Source organism: Arachis ipaensis, chromosome B5 (assembly GCF_059453495.1).
Source record: "Arachis ipaensis isolate K30076 ecotype BB chromosome B5, ASM5945349v1, whole genome shotgun sequence".
Taxonomy (NCBI): domain Eukaryota; kingdom Viridiplantae; phylum Streptophyta; class Magnoliopsida; order Fabales; family Fabaceae; genus Arachis; species Arachis ipaensis.
The window spans coordinates 127,124,169-127,150,690 of record NC_142440.1 but is presented as its reverse complement, the minus strand read 5'-3'; the positions used below and the strand labels follow the sequence as shown (position 1 = coordinate 127,150,690).

Sequence of the window (26,522 nt, the reverse complement as noted above, 5' to 3'; positions counted from 1 at the left end):
GTTATGGTGGTGGTGAGCAGAAATTGTGATTACACTTTAATTATGTAAAATTCATCGCTCTTTCTTTCTCTGGTAATGGCGCCAAAAACATGATGCCACTACCATGGTTCACAACTTCGCACAACTAACCAGCAAGTGCACTGGGTCGTCCAAGTAATACCTTACGTGAGTAAGGGTCGAATCCCACGGAGATTGTTGGTATGAAGCAAGCTATGGTCACCTTGTAAATCTCAGTCAAGCGGATATAAAATAGTAATGGAGTTTTCGAAAATAATTAATAAAATAGGGATAGAAATACTTATGTAAATCATTGGTGAGAGTTTCAGATAAGCGAATAGAGATGCTTTCGTTCCTCTGAACCTCTGCTTTCCTGCTATCTTCATCCAATCAGTCTTACTCCTTTCCATGGCTGGCTTTATGTGATACATCACCACTGTCAATGGCTACTTTCGGTCATCTCTCGGGAAAATGATCCAATGCCCTGTCACGGCACGGCTAATCGTCTGGAGGCATCACCCTTGTCAATGGCTTCATCTTATCCTCTCAGTGAAAATGGTCAACGCACCCTGTCACAGCACGGCTATTCATCTGTCGGTTCTCGATCATGCTGGAATAGGATTTACTATCCTTTTGCGTCTGTCACTACGCTCGGCAATCGCGAGTTTGAAGCTCGTCACAGTTATTCAATCATTGAATCCTACTCGGAATACCACAGACAAGGTTTAGACTTTCCGGATTCTCTTGAATGCCGCCATCATTCTAGCTTACACCACGAAGATTCTGATTAAGAGATCTAAGAGATACTCATTCAGTCGAAGGTAGAACGGAAGTGGTTGTCAGGCACGCGTTCATAGGAAATAATGATGATTGTCACGTTCATCACATTCAGGTTGAAGAGCGAATGAATATCTTAGAAGCGAAATAGGATGAATTGAATAGAAAACAGTAGTACTTGCATTAATCTTTGAGGAACAGCAGAGCTCTACACCTTAATCTATGGAGTGCAGAAACTCTACCATTAAAAATACATAAGTGAAAGGTCCAGGTATGGCCGAGATGGCCAGCCCCCAAAACGAGATCACAGGATCAAAATATAATCCAGGATGTCAAATACAATAGTGAAATGTCCTATTTATAATAAACTAGCTACTAGGGTTTACAGAAGTAGGTAATTGATGCATAAATCTACTTCCGGGGCCCACTTGGTGTGTGCTTGGGCTGAGCTTTGAGTGTTGCACGTGTAGAAGTCCTTCTTGGAGTTGAACGCCAGTATTTGTGCCAGTTTGGGCGTTCAACTCTGGTTTTGGATCCTTTTCTGGCACTGGACGCCAGAATTGGGCAGAGAGCTGGCGTTGAACGCCAGTTTGCGTCATCTATTCTTGGCCAAAGTATAGACTATTATATATTGCTGGAAAGCCCTGGATGTCTACTTTCCAAAAAATTGGAAGCGCGCCATTTCGAGTTCTGTAGCTCCAGAAAATCTACTTTGAGTGCAGGGAGGTCAGAATCCAACAGCATCAGCAGTCCTTCTTCAACCTCTGAATCTGATTTTTGCTCAAGTCCCTCAATTTCAGCCAGAAAATACCTGAAATCACAGAAAAACACACAAACTCATAGTAAAGTCCAGAAATGTGAATTTAACATAAAAACTAATGAAAACATCCCTAAAAGTAACTAGATCCTACTAAAAACATACTAAAAACAATGCCAAAAAGCGTATAAATTATCCGCTCATCACAACACCAAACTTAAATTGTTGCTTGTCCCCAAGCAACTGAAAATCAAGTAGGATAAAAAGAAGAGAATATACTATAAATTCCAAACTATCAATGAAACATAGCTCCAATCAAATGAGCGGGACTTATAGCTTTTTGCCTCTTGAATAGTTTTGGCATCTCACTCTATCCATTGAGGTTCAGAATGATTGGCATCTATAGGAACTCAGAGTTCAGATAGTGTTATTGATTCTCCTAGTTCAGTATGATGATTCTTGAACACAGCTTCTTTATGAGTCTTGGCCGTGGCCCTAAGCACTTTGTTTTCCAGTATTACCACCGGATACATAAATGCCACAGACACATAATTTGGGTGAACCTTTTCAGATTGTGACTCAGCTTTGCTAAATTCCCCAATTAGAGGTGTCCAGGGTTCTTAAGTACACTCTTTTTTTTGCTTTGGACCTTGACTTTAACCGCTCAGTCTCAAGTTTTCACTTGACACCTTCACGCCACAAGCACATGGTTAGGGACAGCTTGGTTTAGCCGCTTAGGCCAGGATTTTATTCCTTTAGGCCATCCTATCCACTGATGCTCAAAGCCTTGGGATCCTTTTTATTTACCCTTGCCTTTTGGTTTTAAGGGTTATTGGCTTTTTGCTCTTACTTTTTCTTTTTCTTTCTATTTTTTTTTTCGCCTATTTTTTTCTCTTTTTTTTTCTGCAAGCTTTGTTCTTTGCTGCTTTTTCTTGCTTCAAGAATCATTTTTATGATTTTTTAGATTATCAAATAACATGTCTCCTAGTCATCATTCTTTCAAGAGCCAACATATTTAACATTTATGAACAACAACTTCAAAAGACATATGCACTGTTCAAGCATACATTCAGAAAACCAGAAGCATTGTCACCACATCAATATAATTAAGCTAAGTTCAAGGATAAATTCAAAACTCATGTACTTCTTGTTCTTTTGAATTAAAACATTTTTTCATTTAAGAGAGGTGATGGATTCATAGGACATTCATAACTTTAAGACAAAGTTACTAACTACTAATGATCATGTAATGAAGACACAAACACAGATAAGCACTTAACATAGAAAATGAAAAAAACAGAAGAAATAAGAACAAGGAATGAATCCACCTTAGTGATAGTGGCGTTTCCTTCTTGAGGAACCAATGATGTCCTTGAGCTCTTCTATGTCTCTTCCTTGTCTTTGTTGCTCCTCCCTCATTGCTTTTTGATCTTCTCTTATTTCATGAAGCATGATGGAGTGCTCTTGATGTTCCACCCTTAATTATCCCATGTTGGCACTCAATTCTCCTAGGGAGGTATTGATTTGCTCCCAATAGTTTTGTGGAGGAAAGTGCATTTGAGGCATCTCCGGGATCTCATGGTGATGAGCTTCATACGCCTCTTGAGCTCCATGAATGGGCTCTCTTGCTTGCTCCATCTTTTTCTTAGTGATGGGCTTGTCCTCTTTAATTAGGATATCTTCCTCTATGTCAATCCCAGCTGAATTGCATAGGTGGCAAATGAGGTGAGGAAAGGCTAACCTTGCCATAGTGGAAGACTTGTCAGCCACCTTGTAGAGTTCTTGAGGTATAATCTCATGAACTTCCACCTCTTCTCCAATCATGATGTTATGGATCATGATGGCCCGGTCTATAGTAACTTCAGACCGGTTGCTAGTGGAAATGATTGAGCATTGAATGAACTCCAACCACCCTCTAGCTACAGGCTTGAGGTCCAATCTTCTTAGTTGAACCGGCTTGCCTTTGGAGTCAATCTTCCATTGAGCTCCTTCTACACATATGTCCATAAGGACTTGGTCCAACCTTTGATCAAAGTTCACTCTCCTTGTGTAGGGGCGTGCGTTCTCTTCCATGTTCGCCAACCTCACATTTTCCGGACTAAAATCCAAGTATTTCCCCCGAACCATTGTAACATAGTTCTTTGGATCCGGGTTCTTACTTTGATCATGGTTCTTGGTGATCCATGCATTGGCATAGAACTCTTGAACCATTAGGATGCCGACTTGTTGGATGGGATTTGTTAGAACTTCCCAACCTCTTCTTTGAATTTCATGTCGGATCTCCGGATACTCATTTCTTTTGAGTTTGAAAGGGACCTCAGGGATCACCTTCTTCTTGGCCACAACATCATAGAAGTGGTCTTGATGGGCTTTGGAGATGAACCTTTCCATCTCCCATGACTCGGAGGTGGAAGCTTTTGTCTTCCCTTTCCCCTTTCTAGAGGATTCTCCGGTCTTAGGTGCCATCAATGGTAATGGAAAAACAAAAAGCTTATGCTTTTACCACACCAAACTTAGAATTTTGCTCGCCCTCGAGCAATAAAAGAAAGAATAGATGAAGAAGAAGAAGAAAATGGAAGAGAGGGAGAGTGGGAAGTGTTTCGGCCAAGAAGGGTGTAGAGGGGTGTGTTGTGTGAATTTGGTGAAGAATGGAGGGCTTTATATAGGGAAGGGAGGGGGGAAAGGTTTCGGCCATATGGGTGGGTTTGGGTGGGAAATTGGTTTTGAATTTTGAAGGTAGGTGGGGTTTATGAGGTAGGTTTATGGGGAAGAGTGGATGGATATGAGTGGTGAAGAGGTGATGGGGAAGAGAGATTGAGGTGATTGGTGAAGGGTTTTGGGGAAGAGTGTTTATGGGATTGTGTGAAAGAGGGGTGAGAAGAAGTGAGTGGAGGTAGGTGGGGATCCTGTGGGGTCCACAGATCCTGAGATGATCCTGTGGGGTCCACTGATCCTGAGATGATCCTGTGGGGTCCACAAATCCGGAGGTGTCAAGGATTTACATCCCTGCACCCATTAGGCATGTAAAATGCCCTTGCACACAACTCTGGGCGTTCAGCGCCAGGTTGGTGCCCATTTTGGGCGTTCAACGCCCATTTGTTGCCATTTCTGGCGTTGAACGCCAGAACCATGCTTGTTCTGGGCGTTCAGCGCCAGAACCATGCTCTGTTCTGGCGTTGAACGCCAGGCAGATGCTCCTCCAGGGTGTGATTTTTCTTCTGCTGTTTTTGATTCCGTTTTCAATTTTTATATTTATTTTGTGACTCCTCATGATCATGAACCTATAAAGACATATAACTAAGAAAAATATAGTTAGATAAATAAAAATTGGGTTGCCTCCCAACAAGCGCTTCTTTAATGTCAATAGTTTGACAGTGGGCTCTCATGGAGCCTCACAGATGTTCAGAGCATTGTTGAGACTCTCCAACACCAAACTTAGAGTTTGGATATGGGGGTTCAACACCAAACTTAGAGTTTGGTTGTGGCCTCCCAACACCAAACTTAGAGTTTGACTGTGGGGGCTTGGGTTGACTCTGCTTTGAGAGAAGCTTTTCATGCTTCCTCTCCATGGTTGCAGAGGGAGATCCTTGAGTTTTAAACACAAGGGAGTCCTCATTCCATTGAAGGACTAGTTCACCTCTGTCAACATCAATCACAGCTCTTGCTGTGGCCAGGAAAGGTCTTCCTAGGATGATGGATTCATCCTCTTCCTTTCCAGTATCCAGGACTATGAAATCAGCAGGGATGTAAAGGCCTTCAACCTTTACTAACACGTCCTCTACTTGTCCATATGCCTGTTTTCTTGAATTGTCTTCCATCTCTAATGAGATTTTAGCAGCTTGCACCCCATAGATTCCCAGTTTCTCTATTACAGAGAGGGGCATGAGGTTTATTCATGAACCAAGGTCACACAGGGCCTTAAAGATCATGGTGCCTATGGTACAAGGTATTATGAACTTTCCAGGATCCTGTCTCTTCTGAGGCAATGTCAGTTGATCCAGATCACTTAGTTCATTGATGAACAAGGGAGGTTCAACTTCCCAAGTATCAATGCCAAATAATTTGGCATTCAGCTTCATGATTGCACCAAGAAACTTGGCTGTTTGCTCTTCAGTAACATCCTCATTCTCTTCAGAAGAGGAATACTCATCAGAGCTCATGAATGGCATAAGGAGGTTTAATGGGATCTCTATGGTCTCTAGATGAGCCTCAGAGTCCTTTGGTTCCTCAGAGGGAAGCTCCTTATTGGTCACTGGACGTCCCAGGAGGTCCTCCTCCTTGGGATTCACGTCCTCCTCTCCTTCTTTGGGTTCGGCCATGGTGCTTATGTCAATGGCCTTGCACTCTCCTTTTGGATTCTCTTCTGTATTGCTTGGGAGAGTACTAGGAGGGATTTCAGTGATCCTTTTACTCAGCTGGCCCACTTGTGCTTCCAAATTTCTAATTGAAGACCTTATTTCATTCATGAAACTTACAGTGGCCTTAGATAGATCAGAGACTAAGTTTGCTAAATTAGAAGTATTTTGTTCAGAGTTCTCTATCTGTTGCTGAGTGGATGATGGAAAAGGTTTATTATTGTTAAACCTGTTTCTTCCACCATTATTAAAGCCTTGTTGAGGCTTTTGATCCTTCCATGAGAAATTTGGATGATTTCTCCATGATGAGTTATAGGTGTTTCCATAAGGTTCACCTAAGTAATTTACCTCTGCTATTGTAGGGTTTTCAAGATTATAAGCTTCTTCTTCAGAAGATGCCTCTTGAGTACTGTTGGATGCAGCTTGCATTCCATTCAGACTCTGAGAAATCATATTGACTTGCTGAGTCAATATTTTGTTCTGAGCCAATATGGCATTCAGAGTATCAACTTCAAGAACTCCCTTCTTCATAGGCGTCCCATTATTCACAGGATTCCTCTCAGAAGTGTACATGAACTGGTTATTTGTAACCATGTCAATGAGTTCTTGAGCTTCTGCAGGCATTTTCTTTAGGTGAATGGATCCACCTACAGAAGTATCCAATGACATCTTTGATAACTCAGATAAACCATCATAGAATATATCCAGGATGGTCCATTCTGAAAGCATGTCAGAAGGACACTTTTTTGGTCAGTCCTTTGTATCTCTCCCAAGCTTCATAGAGGGATTCACCTTCTTTCTGTCTGAAGGTTTGAACATCCACTCTAAGCTTGCTCAGCTTTTAAGGAGGAAAGAACTTAGCTAGGAAAGCCTTGACCAGCTTATCCCAAGAGTTCAGGCTATCCTTAGGTTGAGAGTCCAACCAGATTCTAGCTCTGTCTCTCACAGCAAAAGGGAAAAGCATGGGCCTGTAGACTTCAGGATCTACTCCATTAGTCTTAACAGTATCACAGATCTGCAAGAATTCAGTTAAGAACTGAAAAGGATCTTCAGATGGAAGTCCATGAAACTTGCAGTTCTGCTGCATCAGAGAAACTAGCCGAGGTTTCAGCTCAAAATTGTTTGCTCCAATGGCAGGAATGGAGATGCTTCTTCCATGTAAATTGGAATCTGGTGCAGTAAAGTCACCAAGCATCCTCCTTGCATTATTATTATTTTCGGCTGCCATCTCCTCTTCCTGTTCAAAAATTTCTGAAAGGTTCTCTCTGGGTTGTTGTAATTTAGCTTCTCTTAATTTTCTCTTCAGAGTCCTTTCAGGTTCCGGATCTGCTTCAACAAGAATATTCTTGTCCTTGCTCCTGCTCATATGACAAAGAAGAGGGCACAAAAAAAAATAATAGAGTTCCTTTATACCACAGTATAGGGATTCCTTTGTGAGTGGAAGAAAAGAGGGAGATAAAGAATGTAATGTAATGGAAGAAACACAACTGTGAGGAGGGTAGAGATGTGAGATGAGATGTTAGTAGATGAATAAATAAATAGAATAAGATGGGAGAGAAGGAATTTTCGAAAATAATAATTTTTTTTTTGAAAAAGAGTTAGTGATTTTTGAAAATAGTTTTTGAAAAATGTTAGTAATTTTCGAAAAATTTTGAAATAAAAAATAAAAATAATTAGTTAATTAGAAAGAAATTTTTGAAAAAGAGGGAAGATATTTTCGAAAATTAGAGAGAGAGAGTTAGTTAGGTAGTTTTGAAAAAGGTAAGAAGCAAACAAAAAGTTAGTTAGTTAGCTGAAACAAATTTTGAAAAGATGAGAGGTTAGGAAGTTAGAAAAGATATTTTGAAATCAAATTTTTGAAAAAGATAAGATAAGAAGATATTTTTGAAAAGATATGATAGAAATTAGTTTTTGAAAAAGATTTGATTTTTAAAATCACAATTAATGACTTGATTCACAAAAAATCACAAGATATGATTCTAGAACTTAAAGTTTGAATCTTTCTTAACAAGTAAGTAACAAACTTGAAATTTTTGAATCAAAGCATTAATTGATGATGTTATTTTCGAAAATCATGTGATAAAAATAAGAAAAATATTTTTGAAAAATATTTTTTGGAATTTTCGACAATAACTAAGAAAAATGAAAAAGATTTGATTTTTGAAAAAGATTTTGAAAAGGATGAGATTTTTAAATTGAAAATTTGGTTTGACTCAGAAAACAACTAGATTTTAAAAATTTTTGAAAAAGTCAACTCAAATTTTCGAATTTATGAGAGAAAAGAGGGAAAGATATAATTTTGATTTTTTTTGAAATTTTTATGATGAGAGAGAAAAACACTAAAAAGATGCAATGCATGAAATTTTTAGATCAAAACATGTGATGCATGCAAGAATGCTATGAATGTCAAGATGAACACCAAGAACATTATGAAGATCATGATGAACACCAAGAACATATTTTTGAAAAAAATTTTTTTAATGCAAGGAAAACATGCAAGACACCAAACTTAGAATTCTTTAATGCTTAGACACTAAGAATTCAAGAATGCATATGAAAAACAAGAAAAGACACAAAACAAAAAATCATCAAGATCAAACAAGAAGACTTACCAAGAACAACTTGAAGATCATGAAGAACACTATGAATGCATGAGAATTTTCGAAAAATGCAAGATGCACATGCAATTGACACCAAACTTATAACATGACTCAAGACTCAAACAAGAAACACAAAATATTTTTTTGATTTTTATGATTTTCTAATTTTTTTGGATTTTTATTTTATATTTTTCGAAAATTATTTAGAAAGAAAGAAAAATAAGGATTCCAAAATTTTTAATATGAATTCCAGGAATCTTGCATTCTTAATTTAAAGCTTCAGTCTAGGAATTAGATATGGCTCACTAGCCAGCCAAGCTTTCAATGAAAGCTCCGGTCCAAAACACTAGACATGGCCAATGGCCAGCCAAGCTTCAGCATGTAATTCAGACATGACATGCCTGACATACCCTACAGTCGTATAATAGCTGATGGTTGGAAGCCTCAGTCCAAACGAATTTAGACATGGCTTTACAGCCAGCCAGGCTTCACATGCTTCATGAAACACTAGAATTCATTCTTAAAAATTTTGAATCTAAAATTTTTTTCGAAAACAGGTGAGAAAATTTTGAAATATTTTTGAAAAGAAAACAAAAAGAAAATTACCTAATCTGAGCAACAGGATGAACCGTTAGTTGTCCAAACTCAAACAATCCCCGGCAACGGCGCCAAAAACTTGGTGCGCAGAAATTGTGATTACACTTTAATTATGTAAAATTCATCGCTCTTTCTTTCCCTGGTAATGGCGCCAAAAACATGATGCCACTACCATGGTTCACAACTTCGCACAACTAACCAGCAAGTGCACTGGGTCGTCCAAGTAATACCTTACGTGAGTAAGGGTCGAATCCCACGGAGATTGTTGGTATGAAGCAAGCTATGGTCACCTTGTAAATCTCAGTCAGGCGGATATAAAATAGTAATGGAGTTTTCGAAAATAATTAATAAAATAGGGATAGAAATACTTATGTAAATCATTGGTGAGAGTTTCAGATAAGCGAATAGAGATGCTTTCGTTCCTCTGAACCTCTGCTTTCCTGCTATCTTCATCCAATCAGTCTTACTCCTTTCCATGGCTGGCTTTATGTGATACATCACCACTGTCAATGGCTACTTTCGGTCATCTCTCGGGAAAATGATCCAATGCCCTGTCACGGCACGGCTAATCGTCTGGAGGCATCACCCTTGTCAATGGCTTCATCTTATCCTCTCAGTGAAAATGGTCAACGCACCCTGTCACGGCACGGCTATTCATCTGTCGGTTCTCGATCATGCTGGAATAGGATTTACTATCCTTTTGCGTCTGTCACTACTCCCGGCAATCGCGAGTTTGAAGCTCGTCACAGTCATTCAATCATTGAATCCTACTCGGAATACCACAGACAAGGTTTAGACTTTCCGGATTCTCTTGAATGCCGCCATCATTCTAGCTTACACCACGAAGATTCTGATTAAGAGATCTAAGAGATACTCATTCAGTCGAAGGTAGAACAGAAGTGGTTGTCAGGCACGCATTCATAGGGAATAATGATGATTGTCACGTTCATCACATTCAGATTGAAGAGCGAATGAATATCTTAGAAGCGAAATAAGATGAATTGAATAGAAAACAGTAGTACTTGCATTAATCTTTGAGGAACAGCAGAGCTCTACACCTTAATCTATGGAGTGCAGAAACTCTACCATTAAAAATACATAAGTGAAAGGTCCAGGCATGGCCGAGATAGCCAGCCCCCAAAACGAGATCACAGGATCAAAATACAATCCAAGATGTCAAATACAATAGTGAAATGTCCTATTTATAATAAACTAGCTACTAGGATTTACAGAAGTAGGTAATTGATGCATAAATCCACTTCCGGGGCCCACTTGGTGTGTGCTTGGGCTGAGCTTTGAGTGTTGCATGTGTAGAAGTCCTTCTTGGAGTTGAACGCCAGTATTTGTGCCAGTTTGGGCGTTCAACTCTGGTTTTGGATCCTTTTCTGGCGCTGGACGCCAGAATTGGGCAGAGAGCTGGCGTTGAACGCCAGTTTGCGTCATCTATTCTTTGCCAAAGTGTGGACTATTATATATTGCTGGAAAGCCCTGGATGTCTACTTTCCAACGCAATTCGAAGCGCGCCATTTCAAGTTCTGTAGCTCCAGAAAATCCACTTTGAGTGCAGGGAGGTCAGAATCCAACAGCATCAGCAGTCCTTCTTCAACCTCTGAATCTGATTTTTGCTCAAGTCCCTCAATTTCAGCCAGAAAATACCTGAAATCATAGAAAAACACACAAACTCATAGTAAAGTCCAGAAATGTGAATTTAACATAAAAACTAATGAAAACATCCCTAAAAGTAACTAGATCCTACTAAAAACATACTAAAAACAATGCCAAAAAGCGTATAAATTATCCGCTCATCAGGTGGCTTGTGCTTGAATTCATCCAGAAATCTCCACCAATGTTTGGAATGCCAACAGCCTCCGGGGTCCCAAACAAGGCACGTAAAGCCCTTGAGCAGTTTTAAACAGGTTCTCAGGCTTCTGGGGTGTTTAATGTCAGAACAGATTCCAGGATCCCAAACATTACTTTTACACCCATTTGTGTCTTGATTTGCATTTTTCCAGCCGGGTGATAAGTAATCGGGATTCTCACTGTAGTGACCAAATAGCTTCCGAGATCCATACAATTGAGCTTGGCACCAATCCTTGCGCCTCAAATTAAAGTGTGAAACCTCATTGAATCTTGCATACCAACTCTGAGTGCGAGTCATTTCCCTTTTGCTCTTAAAGCCGCAAAGAGCTCTAAGCTGGCCATCTGTTTCAAGTAAACCATATTTAAGTGGAAAAGTAAAGATAAAAGCTAAGGATCTTACCCACTTGAAGTTTGTATTGGGTGGTAATGGCTTTGGGGTAGGTGTTTCCAGTGGTTTTACAAGCTCTACTCCCTTGTGGTCTTCTGTAAATTCTTCCACTTCCTTGCAAACTTTTTCAATTTCAACCATGTGACGATCAAAGTCCTCGATTTCTTCCTCAACATCACTCAAGTCATAAGTTAGAGGTTGAGAAAAATCTACCTCAGCATCATCTTTGTATTCACTTGGGGAAGATTCTTCTATCTCAAAGAATTCACTTGCGGATGCAAGTTCATTACTACGAGAATTTGACTTGTGATTATCATCATCAAGGAAACTTGCGTCATGGGTTATTCTGTCTAGTTCTTCATAAAATACCCGCTTTGGGGGTCGTGCACTATCCTCCTTGGCATCAATTGTAACGTCCTTGATGGAATTTTTCACAATTCTGGATTTTCATGGAGGTTCAGCGTCTCTTAAGTCTTCAATCAACTCTTCTTCTTCTTGGATAATTTGGGCTTCCTCTAATTGTTCCAGAAGAAAGTCATGCTCCTTACTGTCTACTGGAGTTTCCAGTGTCTCCTTCATGATACGTTCTTCATTAGATTCTCCACATGAAGTCAAGAGGATTCCTTGAGTGCCCGAACGTCTGGAAGATAATTGATTTATTGCTTGCTCCAATTGATGAAGGGTTGCGTGAAATTGATCTACTGTTTCCTTGAGGCGAGCCTGTGATTCTTGAGTTGATGGATATGGACATGGTACATAAGGAAGTGGTGGTTCTTGGGAGTAATTGGATTGGAATTGGGGTGAATAAGGATCATACAGTGGTAAATAGTGAAAAAGAGCTTGTGAGTGTAGTGGTTCAAAGCTGTGTTGAGAGGGTGGTCTATGAGCACAGGGTGGGGCTTGTTGGTAACTACCAAGGGGTCCATCATATCTATCAGCTTGGTATGCATTGTAGAATGGTCCTTGTCCATGATATCTTGGAAGGTGTTGTTGCCTAAAGGGTTGATCAGATCCTCTTGGCTCCATCCATTTTTGATTGCTTTGACCGTGATGCATAGTCCTGTTATAGCTTCCACTCCTTTCAACAAATTTAGAACTAAACTCAAAGCGAGAGGGGTGAGAACTCATAGTAGCTAATAGAAGTAAAAAGGGAAAACAAAAACAAATAAACAAGTAAAAGAAAAATATTTACAATAACCAATAATAAGGCACACGTTTGCAATTCCCCGGTAACGACGCCATTTTGAAAGAGCGAAACTCTCGCGCGATCTAGAATTTTCACAAATAAATTTGCATTGTAAGTATAGCTTTTAGACCGACAAGAATTCCTTTCTTACAAAAGTTTGGTTGTCACAAGTAACAAAATCCAATAAAATTTTATAACCGAAGTATTTAAACCTCGGGTCGTCTTCTCAAGGAATTGCAGGGAAGTGTTCTTATTATTGGTCATGAGTTTTGTAAATTGGGGGTTTTTGAAATAAGGAGCAAGTAATTTAAATGACAAGAAAAATAAATTAATAATAATAAAATCTCTTGGCAAGGTATAAGAATTTGAAATTTCTATCCTAGTTATCCTTATCAGATGTGATGAGAATTGGGTTTTAATCCCACTTAGTTAAGTCAAGTGGACTAATTAGCTTGATCCTCAAGTCCTAGTCAATCCTTGTGGGAAGACTAGCTTTAGAGCGATCTAGATCAATTAGTAATCTGCCAATTTCAACCACTGCTGAGTTTGACAACTCAAGTGTTACCAATTACTTAACCAAAGTCAAAAGGAAGAAAATATCTAAATTAAATTAAAAGTATCCATATAAATAAAGCAAAACAAAGTAAAATCTGAAATACCTCAAAATATATTAAATATAAAACCAATCTAAACAATAAGAGTTCATAAACCAATTTGAGAAAATAAATAAATAGAACATTAAACCTGGAAATTGAGAAGGAATAGTCCTAAATCCTAAGAGAGAGGAGAGAACCTCTCTCTCTAAAAACTACATCTAAATTATGAAAAGTGAATAATGGAAGATCTCCCTATGAATGGATGCATTCTCCTACTTTATAGCCTCTAGTATGTGTTTCTGGACTTGGATCAGGGCCAAAAAGGGTTTCAGAAATCGCTGGATGTTTTCTGCAGTTTTTGCACGTGACGTCTGTCACGCGTGCGCGTGGGTCACGCGTTCGCGTCGTATGCGTGCTGCTCAAGTCACGCATCCGTGTTGTCCATGCGTTCGCGTCGCTGCCTTCTCTTCAAAACTCCATTTTCATGCTTTCCTTCTATTTTTGTATGTTTCCTTTCTGTCCTCTAAGCCATTCCTGCCCTATGAAACCTGAAAATACTTAACACATGAAAATATGGAGGCACTGGTGCGCGAATTGTGAACTCGCACAACTTAACTGGCAAGTGCACCGGGTCATCCAAGTAATATCTCAAGTGAGTGAAGGTCGATCCCATGAGGATTGTTGGACTAAGCAACAATGGTTATCCAATTGGCTTAGTTAGGCAAATAGAAAAGGTTGTTTGATGGTATAATTTGCATAAAACAATAAACATGAGAATAAAGAAAGCAAATAAAAGGTTTAGTGTAAAAACAGCGAGAGAGAACAGTTAAGGTTTCAGAGATGTTTACTCTTTCCAGATTAAAAGTTCTTACCAACTATTTTAACAATGCATGATTCATTTCATGACAAACTGTAAATGACTAAACCCTAATCTCTTAGTGATTTAACCTCCTCTAACCTTCATTAACCGCCACTCTCGTGGTCACTTAATTTCGATTAGATGGCTAAATTCAAAACTAGTTTATGGCCACAAAAACCCTAATTACCCAAAGCTAACAGGATTATATGTCACATATTCCAATTAGTTCATGTAATTATCAATTTAGGAGGAATTTGTTTTCAAGCTGTTGTTCAAGCGAGATAACTCTCTCGAGAATCACAAGAACTCATGTAGAATAAGGGTCATACTCTCGTTCCACCCAGATTCATAAGATTAAGAACGAAAACAATTCTTGAAACTGAATCAGTACATTAATTAAAATAAAAAAGCAATAGTCTTAATCCATAGAAATAAACAGAGCTCCTAACCTTAACCAAGGAAGTTTAGTTCCTCATGACTTACAGAAAAAACTAGGGTTCCAAAAAGTGAAACATGTGGAAGAGAGAAGATCCCCCCCAAAGGGTGAATCTTTTCCTTTTATATCTAACCTAATTTGATTCGGAAAATAAAATAAAATAATAAATCCTAAAACTAAAAGATATTGTTTGTAAATAAAAATTATAAAAAGAAAATATAAAATGACTAATAAATGCTAAATCCACTTGAGATTCCAAAAGAGAGTGAATTCAGACTGCCTGGTCTGGCGCTAAACACCAGATGGGTGTTTAGCACCCTTTGGGGACAGAGACATTGCTGGATTTAGGGTCTTACTAGCGCTAAACGCTAGCTGGGCATTTAACACCCAGGGGGGTGCTGCCAGCTGCTCCTTTTCAGCTCAAAACTCAGTCAAATTGCTCTAAATTTCACCTAAAATCATAAAAACACTAAAACAACTCAAAGTAGCATCCAAAGAGGATTTATGCACTAAAATACTATGAAACTAAATAAAATCTAATAAAAAATAATTAGAAAATAAAGAGAAAAAAGGTACAAGATGCTCACGCATTACAACATCAAACTTAAACTGTTGTTTGTCCTCAAGCAACCAAAATAATATAGGACTGAGAAGAGAAAATACTTTAGACTTGAGTTGTCATTTAAGCTCAGGCCTAGTTACTGAGTGGGGTTGATGACACTCTAACTCTGAATAGTCTTGGCATCTAACTATCCTTTGAAGCTCAGAAATATTAGTATCCTTCAGAACTAGAACTCGAATGGTATTATAGATTCTCTTCTTTAGGCTCTAATTGATTTTTGAACACAGTTTTTTCCTTTCTTTTCTTTGGTGTTTTGCACCTTAAGCCTCGTCGTGACTCTAAGTGTTTTATCTTCAAGCTTAACTTAATACAAGAGCACCACAAGCAATTAGCTGGGAAACTCTTTGAGTTCTAATTTTTTTTATTTCTTCCAGACAGTGGTGCTCAGAGCCTTTGACATACTCTGTAACAGCAATTGGTCATGACTTTAAGTGTTTAGTCTCAAGGGTCAGTTGACACTTTCACACCACAAGCATATGGTTAGGGAAAACCACTCTTTTGAGCTTCAGATCAATTTTGACCCTCCTAACCATTGATGCTCAAAGCCTTGGACCTTTTTCTTTTGATTTTTCTTTTTTTATTATTTTTTGCTTTTTGTTTTGCTTCAAAAATCAATCTTTTTCTTATTTCAGAGAATCTATAATACTTCTCTAAGTTCTGGTACCTCAAGAACCAATATTCTCAACTTCAATATCAAATATGCACAGTTAATTTATACATTCAGAAATAGAGATAGTGTCACCACATCAAGGTAACTAGAACAACTATATATATATATATATATATATATATATTTAAAACTCAAATCTCATGCATTTTGCTACTTCTTTTTCTTTTGATTTTTATTTAAGCTCAGTGAGTAATACATGAGAAATCTTTTTAAAATAAACATAAACTAAACAACGAACTAGAATGCAAGAAAATCCTACTTGTAATCATGCAAACTTATAATAGAAAATAGAAAATAGAATGAATACTGAAAAACAGAAGATAAGATAAAGGAAGGGAGAATAAAACTCAACTACCTCAGTCATGGTGACTGTTGCTCCCTCCGGGGAATCCTTTCTGACGTCTCAGGTCCTCTAGCTCACGCTTCTACCTCTGTTGCTCCTCTACCAGGTAGTGGAGGTGATCAGAGTGATCCTGATGCTCAATCCTCAGCTGATCTACAAACGATGTCAGCTCCCCAATGGATGTAGTCAACTGATTTCAGTAGTCACAGGAAAGAAAATAGACTCCCTGAGGCATCTCCGGAAGGTCCTGTGGAGGTGGTGGAACTGGCTCATGCTGTGGTCCATGCTTGGGCTTTTTAGCATGAACATGCTCCATATCCATCCTAGTGATCCGTCTATCAATGTTGATTGGGGTATCTCCATCAATGTGAGCTCCAGCTGCTGCACAAAGGCGATAGATGAGGTGAGGGAAAGTCAGTCTCGCAGAGGTGGAGGGCTTGTCATTTATCCTGTAAAAATCCTGAGGGATCACCTCATGCACCTACACCTTGTTGCCGAGCATGATACAGTGAATCAGCACTGTTCACTCAACTGTAACCTCAGAACGGTTACTTGTAGGGATGATGGAGTATTGGATGAAGTCCAACCATCCTAAACCAACTGGCTTGAGGTCGTGCCTACCCAGATGGTATGGTTGACCTCTAGAATTTCTCCTCCACTAAGCTCCAGGGAGGTAAATGTTAGCAAGAATCTGATCCAACCTCTGGTCAGTGTTGGTCCTCCGAGTGTATGAATGAGGAAAGAAAAGAGAAAAAAGAGAAAAAGGGGACGTCGCGGTGGCACTGGGGTGGCCGGCGGCGAAGCAGAACTGGGGGAAGGGAGAAGAGGGGATATTGCGGTGGTTGAAAAGAGAAGAAAAGAAAGGGGTGAAGTGTGGTGTTGTGCGAATTAGGGCTCGCACAAGGGGTCTAATTTTTGAATTTGTGCGTACGTATCTGCCATGTGTATTCATGAGTTGACAAGCGTTTGCCATTGATGCATATGCAAGATATACGCACAAAAACATAATGGTTCTGGAATGACATCGTGCGTACGCATGATATGAATTTTTTCTTAAGATATTAAGCCTAAAAAGGGTTTTCTAACCTAAATTTAACGTCCTAAAACCAAATTCAACCTCAAAATTAACCAAAGACTTAGTAAATACAATAAAAATAAGCCTAAAAAGAGTTTTCTAACTTAAATTTAACATCCTAAAACCAAGTTCAACCTCAAAATTAGACTTTTCAAATGCAACAAAAATAAAAAGCTAAATTAAGTAAAGTATGTAAACAATTTATTTTTCCATTCTTTTTGAACATAATCAACCTAAGCATGACCAAGAGCATAAACAAGACTTCTTAACCTAAATATTTATATTCTCAAACAAATTAACAGGATTTCTAACTCTTAAAAACTATACAACTATTTAAACATGCAATTCAAATTGAAAATCTACCAAATCAAGCTAACAGCTAAGAGAAATATTTACAAGAGTTATAAAAAGAGATGGGTTCACTACAAGAAAATATTCATTTTGCCACGCTTTTAAAGCGTAGCGATAACTTTTAGTCACACTTTTCGAGCTACCGGCACACTTTTGAAAGGGTCACATCTACAAACGTGTCAGTTGCTCTATTACCACGCTTTTGGTGACCTATAGCCACGCTTTACCTTTTGCCACGCTTTTAAAGATTGCCATGCGTAAAAGCGTGACTATATATGCCAGATATGGCCACACTTTTAAAGCATGCCAAGAGAGAGATATGACCACGCTTTAAAACGTTCCAAGATTGAGAGAGATGACTACACTTTTAAAGCGTGCAAAGAGAGATATGGCCACGTTTTTAAGGCGTGGCTTGCTAACTAGAACCTGAAAGCGTGGCCTCTTTCTTTGTCAAATTAAAAAAAACAAAAGAGAAAATAAGAAAATATAAAAAGAATTGATTTTTTTTATTAATTTTCATGAATTATTTACATGCTACTATAATCGGTGAAACATCTTAAAAGATGACTCTCAAACTTCATTCTTAATGCAAATCCTTCCTAAATCAGCTGCAAGTTCTTCCATCACCGCTTTTACTACGTCCGGTGCCATATCTGTCTTCCCAATCAATATTGTCTTCCTGAATCTAAACCCTTCACACTTTTTTGGTTCTCCTTCGAATATCCCGGTCGATGAGTACTCGTGATCCCCGAATGCAAACTCTACACCGTGCACTACAAACAACAAAATTTCAAAACCAAAACCATAAAGCTATATGAGAAATATAGAGTCAAATGTATCAAGAAATATAGAGTCAAATGTATCAAGTTATAATATAATATGATATCATTTTGCAGTGTTAATAAATTAAATATGTCACTCCCACCAGTCACAACCATTGAAATTTTTAGATATTCTAAATTGAAATTAAATTATACGGTGCCTAAGATATTCTAAATTTTTCTACAGCAATCTCCACTAGTCAAAATTGAGTGAGAAATTAAGGCAGCTTTTTAACAAAAAATAAAAGAGGAAAAAGAAAAAAGAGAGTGATGAGGGCACCAAAGCTTCTAATAATAGATAGAAATCAAGTAACATAACTACATTTCAGTATAGAATGGCCAATCTAATAATAATAAAGTCTCATTCTATTAGAAAATGTGGTCAGTGTTAATAAAGAGAAAACCTTTCTGGCACACTTAAGAGAAGTGACACTAAAGCAATATTTCTCATATCGAACAGGTGATATAAGAGAAATTACCATTCACTTGGTTAGGCTATGCACCCTCTTGCACCTTCTACCCATTCTTTTTACTACTGCAGCTGAACTATGAACATTGTTAATACTAAAACTGAAAAGAGAATACTCTGTCCATGGATGATTTTCACAAAATGTTGGGTAGGTTTCTTCCTAGAACTATTAGAGGGTATGATAATGCAACTATGCATCATGGTATAGTCACTAGGCAGACAATCATACCTTTAAATCTTCTTTTCTTGTTAGCTCTCCTTCTCTTCCTCTATTCCTTTGTAAGCTCTGTTTCTTCTTTAATATCACCCTTTCCTTCAAACACCTCCTCAAGAGCCAGCATAGCTGTATCTGAGACAGCCACAGGTGCAATATGCCCATGAAAAGTGTATCACATTATAAAACACTAGTAGTTGGAAGAAGAATAGATTAAATTGATATTGCAAGATAATAGCTCTTTACTTCTTCCATTGTCCGAGCAGGCACATTAATTTGAATAGACATGTCCTCTATAACCTGTCAAGTTTCAACACAAGCCAATTTAAAAGGCAGAATAGCTAGTGATGTGCATATATATCAAGGGTAACCTGCAGTATGATATAATGCCGGTTTTAAAGCAAAATTGAAATGAGCAAGGGCATCCAATTTCAGTCCAAGTTTCTTGAATAATATGCTTTCCTGATCACAAATAAAAGGCACTCAATAGAACACATCAGAATTCAGAAAAAAAAGAAAAAAAATTACAAAGTAATGGAAGCAAAAAATAATGTAAAGCAATTGAGACTTTCACCTGTTGTTCTGTTCATCTCTAAATAACAATGGCGCAAAAGTGGGGTCTTCCTTCTCATCATACTCTTGCTGTCCACAAGCAAAAACAGTAACTAAAGGTCAATTTTTTATGACAAGACATTAAGAATTAAAAATAGCAAAAGAAATATAGACCTCATAAATTTCTGCAAGTCCCTTCTTGCTTTTATTGTCATCTTGTAATCATCACCAAAATGATTTGCCCAAGTAAGCTACATATCTATAAATACACAACTAAAATGTTTTATGCATCTATTTAAATAAACCAAAAATGAAATTCCATGGAACTCACCAAGTGAATCAACAAAATCTCTTCCAGTTGTGCCTCTATTTCTCTCTTTCATCATCAAAACTTTCCAAATAAACGACTGAAGTCACATTCAGAAAAATATTTAGAACAATAATATATAAACCTATAGAAAATTAGGAATTTTTTTCTTTTTTTTAAAAGAACAGTGTGTGTAAAAAGAAGAAACCTGCTTTCTTCTCTGGTGACTGCTTGGAATCTTGTCTAAAACTTCTTCTTGTCTGTCCTCAAATTCATTGTTCATCTACAAATATTATGCTACAACAAATTGTTACATGCACACAGAAAACACTTAAATTAACAAATAATGAATTAAACAAAGATTTTATTACAAAACTATGTGACAGGTATTATTTAATTCCTCATCATGAGTCAGCAGATACACAAAATGACATTCATATGAAGGAAAAATCCATAGCCTTATAATGCAATCCACCTCCAAACAGCATCAATAACAGTATAATAGAACTAAAGATAAATAAATAAATGAAACCTTAATGTAATTGTTGTTGTAGAACTGAAGAAGACTGTGTTGTGGTGTATAATGAAGCAACAATTTTCCCAATTGATTGTTTCGAGAGTGAGAGAATTGAAGTTACCTAAATTCTATAAAACTAATAATTTATCAATTTCCATGACTCAAGGAATGAAGATTAGCAGCAAGAGAATACATTACATGGCAAGACAACTTTGGTGCCAAAACAACAAACCAAAGTTCATAACTTCATATAAAGCAAAGAAAAGAAGAGAAACGAACCTCTTGAAAACAGTATCAAAAGAACTTGAATTAATAACAACCTCTACAAGAACTTAGTAACCAATTATCAAGGACTCAAAACAGTATCAAATATGTTCCACAAAATCAAAATTATTATCACAACACCAACAAACAATAAGAATCTGAATATTGACATCAAAAAATAAGAAATAACCTAGACTAATTAATTTTAACATATCAATTTTAGGTCATTTACAACCACAAATATAAGAAACAAACAACAATACCAATTATTACCATTTAAATTAAAATGACCTAAAGCCTAAAATAAAATCGAGTTAGACTTAAGTAAATACTAATAACTAGTAAGTAACTTCAAAAATTTTACAGCAACCTCCCTCACCAGCTCCATACTACTTATATCAACTTTTAATATTTGTAGAAAATGGCTCACCAGCAGCAAAGCAGCACTACTGTAGCAGCTGAATGTGTACTACTACGCATCAATGGCAACATGTATGCTCGGACAGCAATCAGCTGGCAGTGCTTCCTGGTGCAGCTATCTTTCTCATTCACTTTTGAGACAGAACTTAGAGCAAAATCCAAAAAGACTTAACTGTATTCAGGAATACATACATACATACAACAACAACAACAACAACAACAACAACAACAACAACAACAACAACAACAACAACAACAAAGCCTTGTCCCACTAGGTGGGATCGGCTACATGAATCAAACGACGCCATTGTGCTCTGTCATGTATCATGTCTACAGAGAGACCGCTTACATGTAGATCTCGTTTGACCACCTCATGGATGGTCTTCTTAGGTCTTCCTCTGCTTTTCGCCCCTTGTCCATCTTCCATCTCATCTACCCTCCTGACTGGGTGTTCTATCGGTCTTCTTCTCACATGTCCAAACCACCTAAGACATGATTCAACCATCTTTTCCACAATGGGTACTACTCCAATTCTCTCCCTTATATCTTCGTTCCTTATTTTATCCAATCGCGTATGACCACTCATCCATCTCAACATCTTCATCTCTGTCACACTCAGCTTATGTTTGTGCTCTCCTTTGGCCGTCCAACACTCCGTACCATAAAGCATAGCCAGTCTTATAGCGGTGCGATAGAATTTACCTTTAAGTTTTAAAATCACTTTTTTGTCACATATAAAACCAGATGCACTCCGCCATTTTGACCAACATGCTTGGATCCTATGATTTACATCCTGTTCAATCTTTCCATTATCCTGTATGATGCACCCAAGATACTTAAAACTTTTAACTTTTTGTAGGATGTTTTCTCCAATCTTCACCTCTATATTAGGGTTTTCCTTTCTCAGACTGAACTTACAGTCCATATATTCCGTCTTGCTATGGCTTATATGCAGACCATACACTTCTAGAGCTTCTCTCTATAAGTCCAACTTCTTATTTAGGTCTTCCCTTGACTCTCCCATAAGGACGATATCATCGGCAAAAAGCATGCACCATGGCACAGGCTCTTGGATGTGCTCTGTGAGTACTTCCAAGACTAATGTGAAAAGGTATGGACTTAAGGATGATCCTTGGTGTAATCCTATACCAATAGAAAATTCTTCTGTCCCACCACCTTGAGTCTTCACACTAGTTATGACCCCGTCATACATGTCTTTAATTGCACGAATATATGCGATTCTTACTCTCCTCTTTTCTAAAACCTTCCATAAGACCTCCCTTGGCACCCTATCATACGCTTTTTCGAAATCAATAAACACCATATGTAGATCTCTTTTATTACTACGATACCTCTCCATCATCCTTCTTAATAGGTATATCGCTTTAATGGTAGATCTGCCTGGCATAAATCCAAATTGGTTCTCTGTTACTTGTGTCTCTTTTCTCAACCTCCGTTCTATCACCCTTTCGCATAACTTCATGGTATGACTCATGAGCTTGATCCCTTTATAGTTTCCGCAACTTTGTATATCCCCTTTATTCTTGTAGATAGGTACTAAGGTACTCTTTCTCCACTCATCAGGCATCTTCTTTGACCTTAAAATCTCATTAAAAAGCTTGGTTAACCAGTTGATGTCTTTTTCTCCAAGGCCCTTCCAAACCTCAATCGGGATATTATTAGGTCCTACTGCCGTGCCATTTTTCATCTGCTTTAGAGCCTCTTTTACCTCGAAGTCTCGAATCCTTCGATAGTAGTCAAAGTTTTGATCTTCTTCCCTTGTGCATAACTGACCAAGGCTCGAAAGAGTCTTCTGTCCCTCATTAAATAACTCGTAAAAGTAGCTCTTCCACCTTTCATTAATCTTCTCCTCTTGAGCCAATACCTCTCCATCCTTATCCTTTATGCACTTAACCTGATCCAAATCTCTTATTCTTCTTTCATGGCTCTTTGCAATTCTATATATACCTTTTTCTCCTTCTTTCGTGCCCAAAGACTAGTAGAGACCCTCATACGCTCTTCTTCTTGCTTCACTTACAGCCACTTTTGTCTCTTTCTTAGCCGCCTTATATTTTTCCCAGTTGTCTGCGTTGCAGCATAAAGATCACTTTTTAAAGTACTCCCTTTTTATCTTTATCTTTTCTTGTACACTCGCATTCTACCACCAGGACTCCTTGTATCATGGTCATATTCCTTTAGATTCACTAAAGCTTTCTTTTGCTGTTCTTCTAATAACTTCTGCCATCTCCCTTCACATCTCTTCCGCGCTTCCATTCCCATACCACTTTACCTCTTCTCCTACCCGTCTTAGGAAGCTTCTTTGTTCCTCACCTTTCATCCGCCACCACCTCGTCCTTGGGTTCTTCGTATGATGTCTTTTTCTTAACTTTTGCTCAATGCAAAAATCCATGACGAGCACCCTATGTTGTGTTATCAAACTCTCTCTCGGGATAATTTTAGAATTAATGCAAAATTTTCGGTCGACACTCCTCAACAAGAAGAATTCAATTTGAGAGCTTGTCATGCCACTCTTATAGGTTATAAGATGTTAGTCTCTCTTTTTAAAACATGTATTTGCAATAAGAAGATCAAAGGTTGAGGAAAAGTCCAAAATAGTTTTAACCTCAGCATTGATCACCTCGAAACCATGGCCTCCGTGAATACTCCCATACCCAGTCACTTCTCTCCCAACATGGCCATTTAAATCTCCTCCTAAGAAAATCTTATCTCCTGAAGGTATGTCTTGAATCAAACTCTCTAGATCCTCCCAAAACCTTATCTTGTGTTGTTCGTCTGAACCCACTTATGGTGTATAGGCACTAATCACATGGAAAGCACCTTCCTCCACCACAAGTTTGATAGAGATGATCCGATCTCCCACCCTCTTGACATCCACTACGTCCTTCTTCCACTGCTTATCCACAATAATTCCAACCCCATTCATATTCTTCACCTTTCCTGTATACCAAAGTTTGAAACCAGAAGTATCCAACTCCCTAGCCTTCACACTAACCCATTTTGTTTCTTGTAGGCACATAATGTTAATCTTTCTCCTTGTGATGGTGTCCACCACCTCCATGGACTCCTATTAGAGTGCCTATATTCCATGTACCAAATCTCAACCTTCTGTCGCTCCGACATTTACCTTTTACTTTGTGAACTAGCTTATTTACCCTCGTCCGTTCATGAAAATGCAAGAACCCTTGCTCATTTAACACTACATCTGGGCATCGATGCAGCGGCTCTTGCTCATTTGACATCGTACTCGAGCGATACAGCACGTTGCTTCCAGGCAACGACCTAGCTTTAGCGCAATAATGTCTTCGATTCATGTCAGAGGGATTCGACTATATTTTTATGTTGGTTGTCGAAGACCTAACACAACCCTCCTCTTTTATCCGGGCTTGGGACCGGCTATGTACCGCAACTGTAATATAGTCGGAGTTGTATTCAGGAATACATGAGAACAATTAATACAATTTTTCAATTAGTAGCTACATATGAAAATCTTAGGAATCATTGAAAACCAAATAGAAGTACTGGAAATATATATTAACAAGCCAATTATTCAATAAACATTCTCTTCCAACACAAATAATATTAATAGAGAAATAATGTTTAATGCGAAAACCAAATATCCAGAAGTTTAGAGAAAAAAACCTAAACCAAATCAAAATAGAACCAAAAACAGTTTAGAAAAATCAGAGACAATGAAGAACCAAGAAAATCAAAACAAAAAATCAAATTCAAAAACAAATAATCAGATCAAGAAAAAATTTGACCAAATAATTTACCACGACACTGCGAACGCTGAACGTGGCTGACAGTTGGCATTGACGGATGGAGAGGAAGAGGGTTGAGAGAGGGAAACGGAGGTGTGACAAGTGAGGGAGAGGGAGACAGTGGCGCGATGACTTCAGAGATGGAGACGGCAATGTGACGGGTGTTGAGCCATGGAGGGACACTGAAGGAGTGCCGACACAGGGAGCACTCGGAGGGAGCACCGGCGGAGGGAGCACCGACGGAGGGGTTGTGAGAGAGGTTGACCTACGAGTGTTATTGGGAGCGAGTGTGAGAGTGCCAACGAAGAACGACCACTGCTCCTGCATGAAAAGGATGGAGAAGGAAGAGGAACAGAATAGCGCTGTAGCCAGGACTCGCGAAGGCGCCATCAGAGCGACGATAAACCTACCACCACTGCTGTCGTCCTCCGTGTCTGTGTGAGAAAGATGGAGGAAGAGTGCTCGAATGAAGAAAATGAGGAAGAGAGGAAGGCGCTGCTGTGTGAATTAGGCTTAGGGAATGGGGAACAAGGGTTTTGTTACAACATTGTCACTCTCAGACACAAAAAATTAAAATTTTTTTGGAACTTTTTTGCCACACTTTTATAGCGTGCGAAAAAGTTACAAGAAATAGCCAGGCTTTTAAAACGTCACTATAATGAAATCATGTCTTCATTCTTGAAAAGTGTGCTTGCTTTTTCTATGGCCCCGCTTTTGAAGCGTGGCAAAAAAAGCGTGGCCAAATCTCTATTCAATTATCACCCTAATAAAAGCGTGGTCATTGACTCTTTTCTCCATGCTTTTAAAGTGTAGCAACAAAAAACGTGGCCAAATATCTAATCAATCGCCTCCCTCATAAAAGCGTGGTCATTAACTCTTGTTGGCCACGCTTTTAAAGCGTAGCAAGAAAAAAGTGTGGCCACAAGCCTTTTCTGTTGTAGTTGTTTAAAAAGGTTTTACTATGGTTGGTGTCTCCCACCTAGCACTTTTAATTATCGTCCTTAAGTTGGATGGTTAATGAGGTTCATGTCAAGGTGGCTTATGGTTGAATTCCTCCTTGAATCCCTCCAATGCTTGGACTTCCAATGGTCTTCGGGATCCCAAATTGTGCCACCAAGCTTTCAAAATATCCCAAACAAGTAGTAAGACCCCAAAATTATTGATTGTTGAAGTGTATTCTGAGGTCCCAAACTTTGTATGTCCACTCGCTTTCTTATTGATCTTCATGTTTCCGTTCAGGTGACACAATTCTTGAATTCTCCTTAAAACGCATAATCCTCATCCTAAATCCATCGAATTGAGCTTCACTCCACCTTTGGACTCCAAAGTTTGAGTTTTCTTCCATCATGAACCTTGATTCTAGTGGCCAACCAATATCCAATTTCCTCTTGCTTAGCACCCCAAGAAAAATTCTAAGTTGACCACCCGTTTCTAACAAAGCATATTGATATGGGCCAAGGAAGTTAAAGGATGAGATGATTACCCACTTAACTTGTAATATGGATGGTGGTGACTTAGCAAGGGAGATATCTAATAGATGTGCTATGGTTGTTCCCTTTCCCTTTGACTCTTCTTTAACAACCTCCACCTCTTGGCAAGCTTCTTCAAATTCCATCTCTTGTTCACCAACTTCTTTCAAATAATCTTCATTGCCCAAAATATATTTTGGAGGTTGTGTACAGTCCTCCTCAACATCAATTTCAAATC

At 38.4% G+C, this 26,522-nt stretch overlaps 1 protein-coding gene and 1 non-coding gene across 2 annotated transcripts in view; both read left to right on the top strand.

The window, feature by feature from the left end:
• LOC107642010 ((-)-isopiperitenol/(-)-carveol dehydrogenase, mitochondrial-like) overlaps positions 1-26,522 on the top strand; it is a 39,756-nt gene that overhangs the window by 8,244 nt on the left and 4,990 nt on the right. The gene's annotated exons all lie outside the window — the stretch shown is intronic.
• On the top strand, positions 6,610-6,718 carry LOC148565716 (small nucleolar RNA R71). The gene has a single exon (XR_015884439.1). It is a non-coding gene; the product is annotated as a small nucleolar RNA R71 (small nucleolar RNA).